At 41.4% G+C, this 8,726-nt stretch overlaps 1 non-coding gene across 1 annotated transcript; it reads right to left on the bottom strand.

Moving 5' to 3' along the window:
- Positions 1-5,621: 5,621 nt before the first annotated feature.
- On the bottom strand, positions 5,622-5,785 carry LOC150019902 (U1 spliceosomal RNA). Its single transcript, XR_016509378.1, has one exon. It is a non-coding gene; the product is annotated as a U1 spliceosomal RNA (small nuclear RNA).
- Between the last annotated feature and the right edge of the window lie 2,941 nt (positions 5,786-8,726).

Below are 8,726 nucleotides of genomic sequence, written 5' to 3'. Positions count from 1 at the left end.
CCAGGGGTTCCACTAATTGGGACCACAAACAACAGGGAGGTAGAAAAAAAAGAGCATCCTAAACATCTTAGAACTCTGGGTGTCAAATGGAATTGGCAAAGCAATACTGAAGTTGAGTTTGTTCAGAGTTCTCTGGAACTGGTGTCAGTGAAGAAACCCAAGGGGAACATTTCCACTCACTTTTAGCAACATTAGACCCTATAGTGTCATTTCAATTCCCTGTGGAGTCATGGTCACCTGCCATAAAATTGACCTTCTTATACATCTTTCCAAAAATAGCATTTAAAAATAACATAATTTTGGCTCTGGTTGGTGTGGCTCAGTAGGTGGACTATCATCCCATAGTCGGAAGGATCACAGGTTTGATTCCCAGTCAGGGCACGTACCCAGGTTGCGGGTTTGATCCTCCATTTGAGGCGCATACAAGCAAACAAAAAGGTGACCAATTGATGTTTCTCTCTAACATTGATATCTTTCTCTCTCTCTCTCTGTCTCTCTCTCTCCCCCCCACTTCCTTTGCCTCTGAAAACAATGAAAAAAATGTCCCCAGGTAAGAATTCTTAAATTTTTTCAAATAAAAATAACAGAATTGTTATAGATATATGTACCAAGATGTTCATGAAAATTTCTAACCACCAAAAAGGATATTGTCTAAATTTCCAACAATAAAGAAACTTTTTAATAAAGTACAGAATATCCATTTTATGCCATGAATATTATCACTAAAAGTTACATGGTAAAGAATATGTATTAGTGTAGGAAAATTATCCAACCTCTTAAGAAGACAAGTAGGCTATAAAACTACCTATGTTATGATTTTATAAACGAAAATGTTTGTAATGGTGTGTTTTTCTTCATTTTCCAAGGTTCTGTTTGGGAGGCGTATTTGCTGTTGTGATTAGAAAAAGACGCCACGTTTTAAAATATCCATATTCAGTGATGTGCAGAAGATGGGCGGAGAATGATCACAAATGAAGGTGCTCCACTTCCATCCTAATGGCAGCTAAACTTTGGGTTAGATATTGGATTACGGCTGGAAATACAGAAAAATACCTCACTCTCTTGCTGTTCTGAGGTCACACTGAGTCCTAATTACAAATTTCTAATCATTTCCAAGAAACATCACAGAGAGCACAGGCCAGGAAGTGGGAAAATATGACTCACCTAAATTGCCAAACTGAGTCACTCACCTGAGGGAGTCTGCAGGAGACATGCTATCTCCTGCAGCATTACACCATGGGAAAGAAACATTCCCATCTTCTTCCAAGGGAGGATAAAATGTAAAGATGGGAGGTGGATGTGGCTTACTGAATGAAAATGTCACTAGGTTTAAAAAGTCTCGCATTTGAACAAAGCCAATAACTATCCAGAAAGAATGAAGAACGTGAGTAACCTAAGAAACAGACAAGTCTCCTCTGCGTTCTCGTAGCGCATCCTGTCTTTTTGGCAAAGGTCAAGAATATCTTTCTACCTGAGGAATAACCAGCAAGATAGAGACACAATAAAGCAGAGTGAGGTCACTAAGGACCCAGGCGTGGGGCAGGGTCTGACCAGGTGTTCAGAGCAGAGACACTAGCCTCTCTTGGCCTCCCAGCAGGTTCCCCTTCCACAGCCTTTCTTGACTGCAAGATAAGACTGAGGTGAGAAGAACTCTGAATTCTATGCCAGGGGCCCCAATACGAGACTTAAGATATGTATCTAAAGGCATGTTATAAAGGAAATGTCATCTCATACCCAAGTAGGATGGCTACAATGAAAAAAACAAAAAACAAAACAAAACAACAACAAAATAAAAACACAGAAAATAAATGTTGAGGATATGGAGAAATTAAACTCTTGTGCACTGAAGGTAAAATGGTGCAGGAACTATGGAAAACAGTATGGCAGTTCCTCAAAAACTTAAAAGTAGAACTATCCTATGGACCAGCAACTCCACTTTGGGTATATACCCCAAAGAATTGAAAGCAGAAACACAAACAGATGTTAGCATACCTGTGTTCACAGCAAAAGTATTCACCAAAGCCAAAAGATGGAAACAACCCAAGTATTCACCAAAGATAAATGAATAAACAAAATGTGATATATACATACAATTAAATGTGATTCAGCCTTAAAAAGGAAAGAAACTCTGACACATGCTACAATATGGATGGACCTTGACAACATTATGCTTAGTGAAATAAGCTTGTTCCAAAAAGACAAATACAGTATCTTCCCACTATATGAGGTACCTAGAGTAGTCAAACTCGGAGAGACAGGAAGTGGAATGGTGGTTACCAGCTGCGGCAGGAGCAGGGAAGGAGGAGTTATTGTTTAATGGGAACAGAGTTTCAGCTTACTAAAATGAAAAGCACTCTGAAGATTGGTTTCACAGCAATGTGAATGTACTTAATGTCAGTGAATTATACACTTAGAAATGACCAAGATGGTACATTCTAGGTTATATGCATTTGACCACATTTTTAAAAAAATTGTTACTTTGTGAAAAAAGAAAGAAAGAAATGCCAGCTGATACAGAGCTGAATCAGTTTTGCCACATTCCCTTATCATTGGCAGGAGTCTGTTGTTAGGAGCCAGCACTGCTGAGCCCCTGGGAAACTTGTGCAAATCAGCAGGAACCCTGAGGAGCCCAGAGAGGCTCCAGTGAGGCAACACAGCCTGACTGATGACAATCACAGCTGATCAAGTTAGACAGTCAGGTTATCCCAGGTCCATCACTCTGTTATGTCGCCCCGAGCAAGTACTCAGCTAGAACTGAATTCTAATTGCAAAATGGGGTAAAAGCAGCTCATTCCACGTAAGTCTGCTCTAAGAATTAAGTAAAGACATGCATAAAGCAGAGAACAATGTATAATGTGTTACCATTTGTACCATGAAACAAGGGAAAAAATATATATTCATATTTTCTTGTTTATACACAAAAATCTATGAAAGGATATATAATAAATAAATAAATAAATAAATTTTATATTTCTTCGGGAGGTAGTAACTCAGTGGAGGGGAAAAGGGAAATTTTTTCTAGATTTCTTTTACGATTTTTGTATTGTGAACCATGTAGACATATTACCTGTTTTAAAATTAACCAAAATGTCAAAGACAAGATATATAGTGTGAATCATTCAATGCATATTAATTGTTATGGTGATAATTGTCATGAAAGCCACTAGCTTCACATGTAAGTCTCTAAGCCACACAGCACTCCTAGGCTTATCTGAAAAAAAGTGAAACCCCTGGGAGGACCCCTAGAATCTTTCCAGAATCTTTTAGATTCAAGACTCTCCATGGTTGGACCAGAACTCCCAAGACATTTTCCAGATCTAAAACTCTGTAACGCTGAGGCATGATCCTGCTACTCTGAAAGCTGAAACCTAAGCAAGACAATCCTGGTGCCAGCCATTAAAACAAAAACACAAAATTAGGACAAGTGAACAAGAGGACAGGCAAGGATAGGAAAGAAAGGAAGAATGAAAGAGAATGGGACTGGATGGAAGGAAAAGGCAGGAAACATCCTTTAAATATAAGTATGGATATGACCACATCCGTGTTTTTGCTCACCTAACTCCACCCATCTTCCCTTCCCCTATACTGCTTCTAGCTAAACACCTGTTCTATCCAGTTTTGGCAGCTAACAACCTAAACCCCCTACAGCTAAGATTAAACGGCCTCCACATAAAAAGCAAAATCACATGACACCAGGCCCTTGAGGCAGAGTATCCCCCTTCCCCAGCTGCCTGGCCTCTCAAGGGCAAAAAAGCAGGCTCCCCTTCTAAGATAGTTGTGGCATACTGGACTGTCCTGTGGGCTGGGCCACCTCAGTCACATTCCACAAGATCGCTGTAGGAGAGTGACTTTAATCAGGGCCAGCTGATTAAAGCCACTCTTTCCAGGCCTGTGACTTCAAGCAAGATCTTGCCAGCATCTATTATCTGGTCTCAAAGTGGCTGCCAGCACAGAAAGACACAAAAGTTACTAATCAGCATCACAGTCATAACCCAGAGGGCAATATGAGGCAGACAGCTGCTTCCAGCATATTTTCATGTACAACACAGACTGCCTTGTTGACAAGAAGTTATTCAAGCAAATCTGCATTTTTATATCTTACCCTGTGCAGAAACAATTGGTTCCACTTGGGTGCACGGGAATACAGAGAAAGGAAGGAACACATCGAAATGTTAGTATTGGGAGCATTCAGATCATTATGGATTGATCAATAGAAACACTATATTGGATGCAAAGTTCTTCCCACACTGCCAAGTTATTGCTCATGGAATTTTCAGCCCATATACCATGCTAACCTATTATTAATTCTCAAAGATTTATTTAATTATGGAGGATAAAGGCTTTCAAAAAATAATTAATTACAAAAGCTACTTAATATTCAGAGGTGTCACACAAGCAGATAACTGGCATTCTCTGTTGGTGGTTTAATTAAGACAAGAAGATGCAAAAAGCTGTCACTTGAGGGTGGGTGGCTGCAGGGGGGAAACCCTGGTAGGCACTACCAGTTGGCCATCTGTATCAGACACAAAAGCACGACTCCGAAGCTGGCCTCCCTTAGAGAAAGCCCCCATTTTTAGCATCTCATCCATTGGTAATTGCTTTCTGCAGTGCATAGCTGGAAGGCATAAGATATTCATGAACTGTAACTTCAAATTTGATGTTTCTGGGATGTGAAATGTTGGGAAAAACAATCAATTACTTGATGCCTCAGTTTCTCCATCTGAAGCACAATTCATAAATGCCATCCACCCATCTGCTTCCCAGAACAACAGCAACTGAACATTTTCTTTACAAGTAGCCAGAAACATGCCAAGAAACAAAACTGGTCCCATGTTACACATTTTGATATAAATAGGCTGGCAAGAAATAGAGAAGCTCCTTAATTTTACTGAACAATCAATTGTGATTATTTTGGAGTTGGTTTTTCAAATTGTGGCTTTTCTGTGACATTCCTCTTCCCCCATTAAAAAAAAATCATTCTTGACCATACGCTCTCTGGATAATTTTCTTTCTTTAGTATCTTCATTAGACTATAATTAATAATACCAACAATCACTACTGCAGTTCATTTAGTCCTCACAACTCAGTGAGGTAGGTATTAGTTAATATTATTTCTATATTACCGATGAAGAAACAAGTTTAGAGAATTTAGAGCACGTGACCAACACCCCAAAATTAAGCAGCAAATTAGGATTAAAACTCAGGTCAATTTGACTTCAAATCCCCGATGTTTATTTTTCCTATTTTGCCATAGAGGAGAAAAAAAATACACACACACACACACACACACACACACACACACAGAGAATAGTCAAGACTTCTATTGGTCAGCAATAATTATAAAATATAGGAACAATAGAAATTACTTGATAAAATAAAATGCATTCTAAATACACCATGGTATCTTGGCTCATCTCCTGAAAAAGAAAAGAAACATTAGTGGAAAGGTAATTTAAACAAAATCAGAGTTGGGTTTTTTTTTTAATCATTTCTAAAGAACTCTTCATTTCTACCCCAAACTGTAAATACTACCACCTTTACTAAGGTTAAAAGTCAATCATTGTTTATAAACTATTTAAATAATTTTTTTCTTGTTCTTTTTTCTTTTTTTTCTTTTTTTTTAGGGGAGAGCGCGAACGCAGTCCCCCACTACCACAAATTATGCAGTCGAGTTTCCCACATTTGGGGAAATCGCAGGGGTCAGCACATCCAGAGTGCAATGGATAAGCCTCGCCCTGGGAAAACCACCTCCGTGATCATGGTATCTCCCCTGCCAGGTAAGTATTATTTAAATAATTTTTTAGTATTTGCTTTGAGTATTTATTTCAGAAAACATCTAACTCATAAACCTTTTCTGGAGAGCATTGGTTTTGTATATTCGTGATTTTCCTTACCTAAATAGCACAGACAACTAAAGGTTGATAAAATGACACAAAAACAAATGCTACATCAAAAAGGCTTTCATTGGGACTTCCGGCCAAAATGGAGGCATAGACAGACACACTGCATCTCCCTCCACAGCTAAGAAGGAACACAACTACCTCAAAACTAGAAACAACCAGAAGGTCCAAAAAAACACAAACTACATGGAAGTCCAGCAAACAAAGATATAAAGAAGAAATACTCATCCGGACAAGTAGGAGAGGCAGAGCCAGGGCAGAGAGGACGCAGTGTGGTGGCAACAGCAGCAGGCCAACAGAAAGTGCAGTCACACATTTTAAAAAGTCAGGAGGGAAACCTGGGGAGCATTCCCAGCTCCTCACCGGACCAGAAGCTCATGGTGCCAGCACCGGCGAAAATCAAGCTTCATTGCTTCTGACTGTGCAGACAAGTGGGGGGGGTGGGATGGAGGCAGAAACTTCCGGTCTCTCAGCGGAGTCCACTTATTTAAAGGGCTCCTCCCACAGTCCTAGAGGTCCACAGACCCACGAACTCTGGGAATGACAGCCAGGGCAACAGCTAGAGAGGCACCAGTCTGGTGCGGAAGTGAGAGAGGTGCCTGGAAAAGGGGAGAGTGCTGGGCAGGCAGCATTGTTCCCTTTCCGACCCCTCCCCACATACAGCGCCACAATGTGGTGAAACAGGTAGCCCCGTACTGATGAATCCTTAAGGCTCTGCCCCTTACAGCGTGACAGGAGTGACAGCTCTACCCAGGACACAGAGGCAAATAAACACAGGAGTCTGTCAGAATGAGGAGACAGAGAAGTGTGGCCCCAAATGGGGAACAGATCAAGGTTCCGGTGGGAGAACTAAGCGACAAAGAGATAGCCAGCCTAACAGACACAGAATTCCAAACACTAGTGATAAAGATGCTCACAGGCTTGACACATATGCTTGACACATATGCTAACGCATAAGGGAAGAAGTGAAGGCTATGCTAAATGAAACAAAGGAAACTTCACACAAAACCAATGGTGAAGGGAAGGAAACCAAGGTTGAAATCAATGGTTTTGAATATAAAAAAGAAAACAACAGTCAACCAGTACAGAATGAGGAAACAAGAATTGAAAAAAGGGAGGAGAGGCTCAGGAACCTCTGGGACTACTTTAAACGTGCCAACATCCAAATCATAGGGGTGCCCAAAGGAGAAGAGGAAGAGCATGAAATTGAAAGCTTAAGTGAAAAAATAATGAAGGAAAACTTCCTAAATATGGCGAAAGAAATAGACATACAAGTCCAGGATGCACAGAAAGTCCCAAACAAGCTAGACCCAAAAAGGACCACACCAAGACACATCATCATTAAAATGCCAAAGGTGAAAGATAAAGAGAGGATCTTAAACGCAGCAAGACAAAAGCAGAGAGTTACCTACAAAGGGGTACCTATACAAGTATCAGCTAATTTCTCAAAAGAAACTGTTACAGAAACAGGGGAGTCCAAAAATCCCCAGAGCTTGCAGCTGGGGGATGGGGAGAAGTAAGCAGCTTTTCAAATGCTTCCACATGCCTGAGGCTGGTGGCTACTGTCTTTCTTATGCAAATGGCTTTAATGCATCCAAAGCCTCAGGCAGATGGGAGGAGTCTTGAACCAGGGGACAGTATGGAGAAAGCACACAGAGCCTACGTAAGGGTCTGTGAATGGTCAGAACTGTTTGCAACGCCCACTGCGTCAGATGACGCAGTCAGGGATATATAAGCAGCTGCAGACATTTTAGCTCGGACTCTGAGACTCTCTCTGGCTCTCGCTCATGCTCTCACTCTGGGACTCTCGCTCTCAGACTCTCTCTGGCTCTGGCTCTGAGACTCTCTCAAGCTCTCATTCGGGCTCTGGCTCTCACTGGCGCTGTGGCTCTCGCTCTCGCGCTCTGGCGCTCAGACTCTCTCTGGTGCGCTCGCGCGCTCGCTCTCGCTCTCTCGCTCTCTCGTGTGCTCCCTCCACGTGGCTTGGTGAAGGGGCCTTCTCCATGTGGCTTGGAGAAGGGGTCTCCAGGCTGCTTTAAGAGGCTCTCGCCATGCAGTTTTGAGGAGGAGAGAAGATCCACGCGGTTTGCAGAAAGAAGGCAGTTTGCAAGGAGGCTGAGAATCCAGGTGGTTCTGCATTGAGAGCTGGAGGGCACCACAGCACAGAAAGGACCTCCCCAATCAGAACTGAGTGATTGGCAGCTGCTGGTAAAGCTGAACTGTGTTGGGAAAGTAGGGAAACGGTTTCTCTGACTTCCCTGAAACTAGCCTGGTTTGGAAGGGGGGGAGGCAAGGATATGTGTTTGTGGGTGTTTTAAAGAGCATAAGACTTAACAACGGAAATCCACAAATAACTAAATCTATATAATTATTAAATAAACAATTCGTTTTCTTTTCACCAAACTCTGGTATTGAGAGTTATAATTTTGGCGGCGGGCAATCGGGCCCCTAACTAAAGAGCCCGTGGGTTTGTTTTCAACTGGAGCAGCCCAGGGGTTCTGTAACAAAACTTTGCAGGCAAGAAGGGACTGGCAAGAAGTATTCAAGGTGGTAAAAAAAATAAAATAAAATAAAAAGGACATACAACCAACTCTATCCAGCAAAGCTGTCATTTAGAATGGAAGGGCAGATGAAGTGCTTCCCAGACAGGAGTTCATCATCACCAAGCCATTATTATATGAAATGTCAAAGGGACTTACTTAAGAAAAAGAAGATCAAAACTATGACCTCTAAAATGACAACAAACTCACAACTATCAACAACTGAATCTAAAAAATAAAAACAAAATCCAACTAAGCAAACCAGAATAGGAACAGAATCATTGGT

This window comes from Furipterus horrens, unplaced genomic scaffold (assembly GCF_987537825.1).
Source record: "Furipterus horrens unplaced genomic scaffold, mFurHor1.1.pri manual_scaffold_2, whole genome shotgun sequence".
Classification (NCBI taxonomy): Eukaryota; Metazoa; Chordata; class Mammalia; order Chiroptera; family Furipteridae; genus Furipterus; species Furipterus horrens.
This window is presented reverse-complemented; position numbering and strand designations above follow the sequence as displayed.